Consider the following 13,204-nt stretch of genomic DNA (forward strand, 5'->3'; position numbering starts at 1 on the left):
TACCCAATCTACGTAATTAACGATTACTACACTATCAACTTACATTCATTAACCCTTATCCTCGAGTGTCCTTTGGGTCTTGATAAGTGGTGAGTCCCAAGTAAAAAAATTTTTGTTAACTCGTTAGTATAAATAAAGAATTAATGTAAAACAATGAAATGTAGACTGGGCATGAATCTTTGTGGAAATGAGAAATATGCCTAATCACAAATGAATTTCAACGAGAAACGCTTTACTAAACCAACATTAGAAAGTTATGAAATGTTCTGACGTCACAGCTTAAGGAAAGTTTCAATATCGCACATCAGCTCGGGTTGACATCTTCAATCAAAATCATTTGAATCCAAAGATTCTATTGTTTGCATTGGTTCCCACGATATTTTTCTAATCAGCATTCTTTCTAGAATGACATCGGGTATTTACGAGAGGGACTACGAGAAGGTTGCCAACATCCTAAGTCTAAGATTTTTGTGAAACGAACTGGATTCGAACTTGGAATACGCAGGTAGTCAGTCCTTGTCTTTAACCATTAGACTGTATCGAGCTGCTACTACTACGAGACTAGGCTGTATTCTCACCTTAGTTCTCTCTTCCTTTCTTATATGTCATCAGAGGTTCCAGCCAATGAAAAGCGAGAACGGTTTACGTGGGACATTAGAGTGAAGGAAACGTCCTTATTTCCACGGCGACTAGAGACAGAACACACGCCTCAGCTCCCGTTAGGTAGCCAAGAGGAGCATTGAACATTAATACAGACTTCACAAAATGCACTGTCTTTCTTTGTAACCCGAGTTTCGGGAAAACACATATTGGATATATAAAACCTCATGAATTCATAAGTCGCGTTACACGTCCTCATTTTTATAAGACAATGTCTTCTTTTACCAGTATTTCTTTCTATTTCAGCGCTCCAGTTCTTCCTGTTATCGGAGGCGCCCCGAAGTGGGAGCCTACCGAAATGGTGACCTCTAATCAGTACCCATTAGAATGTATGGTAATAATACCATAAGATCACCGCCATCTCCCTTCACTCAAAATGATTTGAAAGCAGGAGTACATAACAGGCAAAGCTTTTTCATTGAATAATAGATCAATCGCGTGGAAACAAAGTTACACGAAAAATAACAGTTTATCAACCTGTAACCGCTACACCTTTAATACAATTATGTTCTTCGTAAATCGAAGTTTTGCGAGCATTTTCTTTTTCAGATAGTGGACACTTTGGGTGAATATATAAAATTAGTAAAGAAAAGTGGTAATCACGTAATTTGCTGATCCATTTAATTCTATCGGAAAGACGATATGTGTAGCTAAGAAAAAAAAAAAGACATACCAAACTTATTGGCGTTAAAAACTTAGTATTTATGTATGAAATAGAGAGAAAAAAATTTTAAATTACACTACATGCAATTCTTTCTGCCAGTTCTCTAAGCAGGCGAAAAGTAGATATTTATTTAAAACGAATACAATATTAAAAAAAAAAAAATTGACAGTGTATAACGATAGCGATCAAAGAACTCGGGGGAAAAAATTTTTTAAATAGTTTTATGATGCCTTTGTAAAATACTAAATGAGGAATCGTTTCTATGAAAATCAGTATTATGCATCTAAAAGTGAGAAAAGTAGGTGTGGAAAGTATTAACATTATGTGAAGCAAAATAAAATAGCAAAGGAAATTTTGCATGTCATATTGTAAACTTTTAGATAAATTAAAAATCATTAAACCGACAATTAAATCTACTATGACAACAAATAAAAAATAAAGTCCCAGGAATGCGAGGAGTGGGTAAGGACACTAAAATTAGACTACAACCTTTGTGTAGATTTTATGTCAGTCAAGAAACTTGACAGTTTTCAGCTGACTCCAAGGATGGAATACTGTTGCCATATCTGGGCAGGAGCTGCTAAAAACAGCCTATCCTGCCTTGACAGAGTACAAAATAGACTTCGTGGCTTAGTAGGGGATGCCCTTTTCTCTACCCTGCAACCTCTCTCCCACAGAAGAGACGTTGCGAGCCTATCCTTGTTTTATCGTTATTTCCATGGCAGGTGCTCCTCTGAACTCCAATCTCTGGTCCCCCCTCGCCAATCTTTCACGAAAAACACCAGTCTAGCTGAATCCACTGTGAAAAATTTCCCCCACTCTTTATCCGTGCCTAAATCAAAACGCGGATTCCATGAACAAAGCTTTCTTAGAACTGCACGCCTGTGGAACTGTTCCGTCTGCCTGCTTCCCACCGGACTACAACTTATGTCTTCAAGTCCAATGTTAACAAATTCCTAATGAACCGCCCCCTTAAGTAAACACTTCAAATCTCCACACTAACGCAATGTACTTGCAATAACCCTTATCCCTGAGTGGCTTCCGGGCCTTGATAAGTGGTGATCACTGGTAAAAAAAAAAAAAAATAAGATACTGTCGTCGCACAGCAAACAGAAAAGTTATGTTCCGATTTGCTCTATTCTATAGATTTTTTTTTATGGAAGTAATCGACAACGAGGAATACATTTTGCCTGTCATTAGTCGTTGAAGGTTGTTTTTTTTTTCAGAAGTCAGTTCAATTTGAAGGCACGTAGTTTAAGAAAGTTAAATCACAAGTATAATTTCTGTAAAAAAATAAATAAAAAATAAATAAATAAATCGTGCATGAAAAGGTTAAACTTAAAAGTAATACATACAATTAGTTTTAACAGAAATTGTAATCCAAAGCACCTTTTAAATTTGTACTCAGTTTTCGCAGTGCACATTCCATAAATGAACTTATCTTAAAATAAATGACCGAAATTTAAACCTCGGCTAGAACTTACACGATGGTTAACAATACTGGCTGCTTAGTTCAACTCCAGATCGTATCAAACTTTCGGTATGAAATGAAAATATTGAAAAATTATATTGTACGTACCTGCTTCATAAATAAAAATTCACTTTTTTTTTTTTTTTACACAAAGGAAAAAAAATTTAATGAGATCAATCGTATCCCGGCCATCTTATCAATTTCGCGGACGGGGAAGAGGGTTGACAAAACGAAAAAGGGATTTACAAGGGACAAACTTGTAAGTGAAAAAAAAATTTATCTAGGCATTTTTCTGCCCATGTTTCAAAATAATCTCGTCAAATTTTGACAAACTATAAGTGGTGATAGTTATCTCTTGGCGTTCCTTCGTCCGCGAAAATAGGCAAGATGGCGGAATACGATCGACCGCAAAATGTGATTTGAGGAAAAAAAATAAATAAATAAAAGCGCTACTTGATCTAATTAAGTGATTTAATTGAAAACTTAGTTCCATAACTGGTACGTACAATTTTTCAATATTTTCATTTTTTTTAATGTTTTGATTAAACTGAAGTGCAAAACTTTCATTAAAGCCACACCTGATCTTGTGCCTAACTTCCAAGAGAGAAACAAAATAACTTACAGGTCGACGTATAGATACTTATTTACATACAGGAAATTAGTTCCTCATAATTACGGAAATAATTAAGAAAATAAGTACTTCTGTATCTACAGACCCACGGTTTTCACGAAGTTTCGAGTTCGACTTCTCGGATGCTCACGAATAACTGGAAGCGGCCGATCGCGAAGTGTTAAACAGCTACGAGAAAATGGATAGGAAAGACATGGAAATACAATAAAAATTACAAATATCTAACCTTAACCCATGCGATTATTTTTTTCTTAAAAAAAAAAAAAAAAAAAAAAAGTGTTCGCCGGTTATTTCCGCCAGCTGCTGAGAGAGCCCGAGCCAACTTAGTGAAAATCGCCGGCCGATAAATGCAGAAGCACCTGAAAATGTATAGCATAGGATTTTATAAATCTAAAGGCATTGGCTTCAAACACGTCGACTCTTTCCATAAGTAACAAACACGCACGTATACATAATTACTAACGTTGGCACAGTTTTGGTGGACGTTCGTACAAATTGGGATACATATTTGACAATCAATCCGACAGTGGCTATGTTGCTGACAGACTAAAGTATAGCAGTTATCAGTTCTGCTCTCGCAGACTTTACTTTCTGAGAACCGATTAGTTTGTTAATCGCCCGAGGCGCTCCTACCGGAGAGTGCTGAGGGGGGGGATCGGGCTATTCAGACATTTGTAGACCAGAGAGAGCAGTTTGAAAAATCATACGTAACCTTGTGTGTAACCTGGAAAAGAGGCGAATAAAACATTGTCATCGCATATTAAGGCACTTAAGGTAGGGAATAGCGAGTGATTGGCAGTTGAACATTATGAAAGGATCGAAAACTTCCACATACCAATTAGGCAACTTTAGTATGTAGATAAATTGCCGAAGAGGGGCAGGGCGTTTGAAATAAAGAACGCATCGATTAGGAATCGAAAATATTTTAAAAGTCATCTGTCAAACGGGTTTGCTTTCATAAAGATAAGGTTGGACAAATCTGTATAAATCATCTGGTCTATCCCGTCGACAAATATGGTGACATAAATAAGCAGAGAATAGATTTTTAGTCATTTAAAGAGTTTTAGATTTTATGCGTAATACTAAAGGGATTTTAATTCAAATACGCATATGTTAATATATAAAAATTAAATTAACTTCTACCTTGCCTTTAGTCTTAACGCTAATCCCTTTAATGTAAGAAAATTTTATAAAAAAGACTCCAATCTGCAATCGAGTGGCTCTAGGCATTTTCTCAAGTACTCACAGAAAAATCTTTGGCGTTGAACCATTGCAAATAACCCTAACTCGATGAGTTTAAATAACATTCACTTTTAACGGTTCAGAATACGTGGAGGAAAACGGTTTGAAGACTGAAGAGTCTAAAAATACCGAAAAATAAAGTTTTCTACAGCAGTAAATTTCCTTACAAAGAAAAAGAAAAACGGAATAATATTTCAATATTTCTTTGTTTTTTTTTTTTAATTTTATTATGCAAAAAGTTTTAATGGTTAAAAAAAGTGACAATGAAAACGATTGCGTAACTTAAAAGCCAATAACAAGTTTTTTTTCATAGGAAGGGGGAGGGATTAAAAATTAGACTACAAGGCCAAGAAAAAGGAGTGTCTGCAGTGTTTTAACTATGAAATTGGAAGTCGGAAATCTTAGAGTTTTTATGGTTTTACATGTGACAAATATCACTTAAGACTCTTCATTTACGAAAAAGTTTGGATAAAGCCAAGTTCTACAGAGAAACTAACATGTAAAGGGTCTACAGTTAAAAATTGATACGATATTTTTTTTATTAGAACGGATACTAGGTTATTAAAGTTTAGCTTAGTTTGCAGAAGTGTCCGTGAATGTAACAAGCCAATATAAAATTATACAAATTTAATTGCACAATATTTTTCAAGTATAGTTGGGCAACACAGAATTGTCGAACGTCTGCTTAACTCCATTGCGCAAAATCAAGTCACGCACTTTGTCCCTTGGGGTTTGTTGGAGAACTGTTTCAGCTTCCCGAACCTTTTCGCGAAGTACCATCGGCGACTCTAGAAGATGGAGTATGTCGGCGGTATCCAATTCCAGCAACATGCCGGTTATTTTGCCTGCAAAGTCGTTGTTCAGCTTTGCCACTTCCGCATAAAGCCGTTCGCCCAAGATATCCTTCTGTTCTGGAACAGAAGCTGAAGACAACGTGTCGAGACTTTTGTCGTACGTGTCAGAGTTGGTCTTCGGTCGGATTTGAGAGTGTGTCAACGGCATAACAGGCATTGGCGGTAGAGGCATTTGTTTGTAGTTAATTTGATTGTTCTGAGGAGGCATCATAGGGGGGTGATGGACACCGTGCATACGTTGAATAAGTGGTGGCGGTGCTGTCATGTTCCGAGGATTATGGTTGCCAGAATCGTAGTGCTGTCTCAGCATCATGGGATGTTGGTTATTGGCAGGTGGATGAAAAGGCATTCTTGGATTGGTTGACTGGCCAGTAATTGGCCGGGTATTACGAGAAGGCCTTTGTTGTCGAACAGGCACTGGAGGGCCACGATTATATCCTACGTTATTTTGAACCTGTTGGACTACTTGCCAGCGTGATACTCCGACATGCATCTGTGGCGGCAAGTTATGAGAGTAGGGTTGCGTGTTTGGTACAAAATAGTCAGGGTTGTTATGGGAAGTCCGATTCTGATGTGCAGCCAGCTGTCTTCGTTCTTCCTTACTTAAGGCTAAGGACACGTAGAGTGGTTTCGTTGATATGATTCGACCATTCATTCCTTCAATAGCTTTTGTAGCCTCTTCAGCGTTACTAAAACATACGAACCCGAAACCTTTCGACCCTCCATTCTGAGTCATGATCCTAACGCTGGTCACATTACCAAAACCAGAGAACTCTCTACGAAGATGGTCTTCGGTGACGTCATCATCGAGATTCTTGATGTACAAGTTAACGCCTTGGTACGGGGATTTTTTATCGACCTTCTGTTGCTCGAATTTGTCCTTTAACATCCGCTGGCGTTCTTCAGACTTTTGCGCTCTTCCGATGAATAACGTTCTACCGTTCAGCTCGAAGCCATCCAATTCGTTTACAGCCTTTTCAGCGTCTTCAGTTTTCTCAAAACTTACGAAGCCAAACCCTTTAGATAGACCGGCATCGTCTCGCATGATTTTGTAACTAATAATGTTGCCAAACTTCGCAAACAAAGAGCGCAACCCATCATCGTCTATGTCATGTCCGAAGTTCTTGACGAATACGTTGCTGAACTTGTATTTTTCCTTCAGTCGTTCGTTCTTGGGAACGAATTTCGCAACGTAAACTTTCTTGCCATTTAAGGTGATACCATTTACCTTTTCAATGGCGTCTAGTGCACATTTTTCGTTTTCAAAATGCACAAAACCGTAGCCTTTAGAACCGTGCTCATCAGATATTATTTTGCTTGAAAGAATAGGACCAAATGCCTTGAAAGTGTCATATAGAGTCTTATCGTCAATGCTAGGATCAAGGTTTTTAATAAAAATATTACCTTTTCCAGATTTGCGAAGAGCCGGGTCTCTCTGTGACCACATAATACGCATCGGGCGACCCAGTATCATGCTGAAATTCATTGTATCTCGAGCGGTCGCCGCGTCTTTGGGATTCTGAAAATTGATGTAAGCGTAGCCGAGCGACTTCTTGTTAACCATATCCCGACAGACGCGCACGGATTCGATTGCTCCTATATGAACGAACTTATCATACAAGTTAGCTTCAGTTACCCCAGGAAGTAAGTCTCCGACGTAAAGAGAAGTTCTACCGATGTCCATTCTGCTGACTTCTTTCGTGTTCGTTACAAAGGACACTTGTTTTAAAAATCCAGATCCGTTCAATAACAGAATGCGATTAAGTTGTTATTTAAAAATAGATTCAGCGAATCACAGTGCAAATCGGACAGTGACGTCACGAGAATGTCGTTTCTTTATTAGAGCGTTCAAATATTGGTTTCATCCAAGAAAAGGGGGTCCGTATGTATGTATGATATGATGAGCCCCACCCCTCCTTATTTTTTTCTTCACCCATTCCCGTTTATTTTTAATTTAATATATAAAAGACTAGATGTCTGTCTGTCTGTCTCCATATTTTCAAACTCTACCTCCCCCGAAGCTAAAAGTCGCAGAGCTACACTAGGAGCCTCAAATGATTGGATTTTTAATGGACCATTCTTTTATGGGTCTTTAGCCGGTTAAAATAGTTTTTAAGGGGTCAAAAAAAGGTAAAAATTGAAAAAATCGTTATATATTTTGTACATTCATCTTAGTTTATTTTTAATGTTTAATCAGTTAATATGCGTGTCACGTTGGTACACCAGCTTTGCATGCTGCAGTTTCAGTTTCGATTCTAGGTGATGGCACCTAGATATTTTTTTTTTTTTACTTTTGAAATCACAACTCTATAATAGTATATACGAAATCTGGATAAATTAAAATATCATATTTAAGCTAGTTTTTATAACTAAATTTCTGTTTGATAATTCCCTTCCCGTTCTAAAATTAGATGACAGATTGCGTGATTTTGAAAATTTTGTGACCTACATATTTTTTCGGCTGGAAAATAGGCTTATCTGCCAAAGAAGTGGGCAGGCGGGGAGGAGTTTGATACTATAACTTATTCAAGTTTTATATTGTAAGGATTTTTCATCAGTTTTTCTTTTAATAAAATATTACCCCCCCCCCCATCGTTTTTTTTTAACCCACTCTTTTTTCGTAATCTCCATTCCCGACCCCAATTAGGTGACAGATTTTTTTTTGTTTTGTCAGAGTAATTTCGAAAGTGGTATATGAAATAAAGCCTTTGAAGACCTTCTTCGAGTTTTTTCGATTGGCAAAAGAACTTATTTGCCATATGTTATAGTCGGAGACTTTTATACTTACTTTTCAATAATATATATATATATATATATATATATATATATATATATATATATATATATATACATTTATATATATATATATGATGAGCTGCGAAACAGTAATGCATGTAGATGCCTATATATATATATATATATATATATATATATATATATATATATATATATATATATATATATATAATGTGTATTTGGGGAGGGAATATGCTTTCTCGATTAGATTTCACCCTTTGTGCACACTAATCCTTTTTGTTAAAAAGCTCAATGTTTGTTAAATATAATAGAGCATGTATAAAAAAGATAAAAGTATAGCTAGGTTTCAAGTCCCAAATATTTATTTTTCTTACCAAAAAGTTTTTTTTTCAGCATATCAAAACTTCGATACACATTTACAGATCTGTTTCGTTACACGGGAACAATTAATTGTTACTATGTCAAAACTAAGATGGCTACCTAAATAAATACGTTGGGTCTTCTATGGAATTTTTATTTTCCGACATTATATTCTCATACATATTTCATTGTAAGCAAAGCAAATACTATTTTACTTACACACAAAAAGATTCGGTATTGGCATAGTAATAATTGATTGTTTCTGCGCAATGAAATAGATCTGAAAAAATTGTATCAATGCTTTGATATGCTGAAAGAATCTTTTAGTAAGATAAATAAATATAAAATAAATATTTGAAACTTGGAATGTAGCTATACTGCTATTCTTATAATCATTATTGTGATATTTTCTTAATAATCAAGCACTCTGCTGGGATTCTCTTCCGACAACTTTTTTTTTTTTTTTACATGGGGGTCACCACTTATCAAGGTCCGCAAGCCACTCGGGGATAAGGGTTATTGCGTGTACAGTAATCAATGGGATAGTGTCGTAGTAATCATTAGTATTGGAGATTTGATTAAGTGTCTTACTTAAGGGGACAGTTCACCAGGAATTTGTTTATGTTAGACTTGAAGACATCCAAGTTGTAGTCATGTGTGAAACAGACAAACGGAAGAGAGTTCCACAGGCGTGCACTTCTAAGAAAGAAGCTTTGTTCATGGAATCTACGTTTTGATTTAGGCACAGATAAAGAGTGGGGAAAATTATTGACAGTGGTTTCAGCTAAACGGGTGTTTATCATGAAAGATTGGCAACGGGAGACCAGAGATTGGAGCTCAGACGAGCACTTCCCAAGGAAATAACGATAAAACAAAGACAGGCTCGCAACGACTCTTCTGTGGAAGAGAGGTTGCGGGGAAGAGAAAGGGGCATCCCCCACTAAGCCACGAAGTCTATTTTGTACTCTGTCAAGGCAGGATAGGCTGTTTTTAGCAGCTCCTGCCCAAATATGGCAGCAGTACTCCATTCTTGGACGTACTTGGCTTTATATAGAAAGAGAATTGCATTAGTAGTGGGATATCTTCTGGAGTGGTAGAAGGATCTCATCATTTCCCAGCGACCTTGGCAACAGACTTGATGTACATGTTCCATTTCAGATCAGGAGTAAAGGTAAAACCCAGAAGCTGTCAAAACATGGGGCCTCCCCAAGACGAGAGCCATCCATTTCAATTGATGCCAGTTGAGGATCAGAGCATTGATGATGTAAAGATAAGAATTTGGTTTTAGATGCATTAAAAATAACCAGCCACCTCTTCCCCCACTGTACCACGCGCTCAAGATCCTGCTCTCTTAATCTCTTTGAATCCCTATAAACTGTCACTAACTGTTTAATAACCTTTTAATGCAAGTATGAGTAATTTCATATTTGTAGTTTCTTTTAATGCATTAACCTGCAAATCTTATTGTATATTTTGCAAACCTCTTTCCTCTAATGAGAAGAATTGCAGTTTTCAAAACTCCATTGAATAAGGTCTTTCTTGTTTTATTTGTACTCATTGTCGGATAATTAAATATATATATATATATATATATATATATATATATATATATATATATATATATATATATATATATAGGTACATTCTAAGTTCAAAGATTTTATTTATCTTACCATTTCAGTTCGTTTAAATTATCAAACTTCCATACATTTTACAGACGTGTTTCGTTATGCAGCAACGACCAATTACTTCTATGTCAGTATCGAATTTTTCATTATGTATACTTCCCAGAAAATCAAGAAATTTTACTTTGAAAGAAACAGGTATGATCATGTAACATCGGAAAAAAAAATCCATAGAAAAATTGACATTGCATATCTAATGAAGGGGGGGGGGCTCTTATACTATTTAATTAGCCAGTTTTGTTAAAGGTTAGTCGATCCGAAATTTCGTTTTCGTATGGGTTATTATTTCCAAACACGCACACGCACGCATTCATAAGAATATAGAGTGATGCACTTCTGTTGGACTTTGTGCTGTAAGGGTTATCTGTTGGGTAGCTACCGACAACTGTTGCACTGATCTAAGGTGGTGGTGTTGCAGGCTCACATTTGCGGTCTCATACAGATCGCCATAACGGAGTTTGCAAATACCTTCACTGGAAGATATGTAAGAAACTCAACATTCAGTGTAGTAAAAACTCCTGGGAACATATACCCGAACGAACAGTTGGGAATGACAACTACACTATTCACTATGACTACATAATCCCTACTGCTACATATCTTGAAAATGCAGCTGTTAAACCAGATATAGTGATTTGGGACAGAGCAAACAAAAAAGCGACCGTAATAGAGGTCAGTGTACCCAATGATACAGGCCTTAACAGAGTTGAGTGGGAAAAGATTACAAAGTATCAAGGACTTATGTATGATATGAAACGAAATTGGAAATTAAAAGACGTTTCAATTATACCAGTCATCATAGGTGCAACTGGGATTATGAAAAAGAACTTTAAAAAGTACATAGCAAGCATACCCGGTGAACCAAGTGCAAGTGAAATACAAACGATTGCACTGAAAGGGACGGCTAGAATCCTGAAAAGATCTCTTGGTTGGACTCACTAAAATAGGGGTAAATGTCAGACATCTGGTTGGATGTCCCATCCCCTAGAAGAAAAAGTTTAAGAAAAATGAAAAAAAAAAGAGAAAGCATAAACAACAGGGGATTTAGAAAAATTAAATTACGGAAAATTAGGCAATTTTGACAAAGTAAGAAAATTAGGCAACTATAGGATAAATATCAACTAAAAATAGATTTTCGGACTGTGAATCATGGATATATAGTTTTGAAAGGAGAATAAGCCCCCCCCCCCTTAAAGAACCGAGTTTTTATTTAAAAACTAAAAGTAAAATTTAAGAGTGAAAGTTCATTTTAATTCCACAATTGGGTCGAAAACCAAGCAAAATGAGTGACAAATTCCAATATTTATTAAATAAATTGTTTTTTTTAAATGTCCATAATGCATTAGTCAGAGGATAAACAAAGCAAATGCGTGTTGAAAATGATTTTTATGGATTGTAATTTTTTATTAAATCATTTTAGACTCTTTTCCACGCTTAAAAATTAAATATAATGGTTTTATTTAAAAAAAAAAAAAAAAAAAGTAGTTGTTTTGAAATAATATCGAGTGCATTTTCTTCCCTGCTATCTCTTTATCACAAAAGAGACGTTGCTAGTTCTTCTTTGCTCTATTTTTAGTTTCATGGCAGGTACTCGGCCGAGCTTCAATCTATACCCTCCCGTAAAACATTCATGGTAAACACTCGCCTAGCTACAACCACTACCAATATTTTCCCTTACTCTCTATCGGCACCCAAAACTAAACGAAAATTTCATGAACAAAGCTTCTTTTCTAGAGTTACCCCTCAGCAGAACACAATACTGCAGGACTGATTTCCAACAAACTATAACATGGTTGTTTTCAAGTTCAACGTAAACAAATTCTTGTTGAACCGTCTTTGTAAATAATCAATTTCTACCCAATTTGCACCATTATCGATCATCAGTGTTTACGCATTAAGCCTTATCCTCGAATCGTCTTTAGGCGTTGATAAGCGGTGACTCCCTTGTAAAAGTCCTCTGAACTAAGATGTCCATGCGTGTCTGTTAGTCTATTCGTTAACACATAAGCTGTTGATGGTGTTGTTAGAAACAGCAGTGATAGCGAATGTTGTTTATATCTATTGACTCTCAATTGAGCAAAGCCCAAATCAACAGTTTTTTTTTTCCAACAAATCACAGTGATATTCATTCCCAAAACTTTGCGCGTACTATAAAAACTCAAACGCGTCGTTTTCTTCCTCTTTCTTCCTTTTCTTTCAGATACAACACACTTGTGTATGACATTTCCTACTTAGGCCATCGGCAGGTAGCACACACATGACAAAAAACATTCACGAACTATTGTGAGGCCAGCGACGACATATACACACCATTCACCGAACTCCTGTACATATTTCATAAACACGCGTACTAACAAAACAGAGACAAACTAACATCTACAACTCTTAATAATTTTGCACGCGCGATCACACGATCACGCGATCACAAGCGCCAGCCAAAATAAACACGTTTATTCAATTTCTCCTTACAGACAAAACAACTCTTTTTTCACCTAGAACGTTCTCGGACACTGCCCTCTCAATCTTTACCTTCTTTCGTTATATTGATAAATTGTCGAATAAAAGTAATTATTTTATATAGACTTCTTTATGGATAGCCATTCTTTCTTTTTATATCAGCTTTGGGCTAATGATTTGTAAGAAGAAAAAACATTAAAATAAATTGTTTATTAATTACAGTATGTTGCGTATTCGTTGTTATTATTTTAAATTGAATTAAATTGGTAAAATGTAACATTAAAATACAAGTAAAAGTAACATTCAATACAAAAGTGCATAAAAAACATGGAATAATATTTATTTTTTTATAGAGTACGAAAGATTAAAATCAAGCGATTTTCTTCAGATAAGACAGTTGTTTTCTTTGTTTGTTTTTGTTGT

The 13,204-nt window shown here is 35.9% G+C and overlaps 1 protein-coding gene and 1 pseudogene across 3 annotated transcripts in view; both read right to left on the minus strand.

Moving 5' to 3' along the window:
• LOC145295970 (uncharacterized) overlaps window positions 1–13,204 on the minus strand; it is a 295,111-nt gene that overhangs the window by 101,294 nt on the left and 180,613 nt on the right. The window lies entirely within an intron of this gene.
• LOC145295969 (polyadenylate-binding protein 4-like pseudogene) lies at window positions 3,941–7,362 on the minus strand (annotated as a pseudogene). The gene has a single exon (XR_013869929.1). The product of XR_013869929.1 is annotated as a polyadenylate-binding protein 4-like pseudogene (transcript).

The sequence above is a fragment of the Euprymna scolopes genome, chromosome 16, assembly GCF_053919585.1.
Source record: "Euprymna scolopes isolate OS-2025 chromosome 16, ASM5391958v1, whole genome shotgun sequence".
Classification (NCBI taxonomy): Eukaryota; Metazoa; Mollusca; class Cephalopoda; order Sepiida; family Sepiolidae; genus Euprymna; species Euprymna scolopes.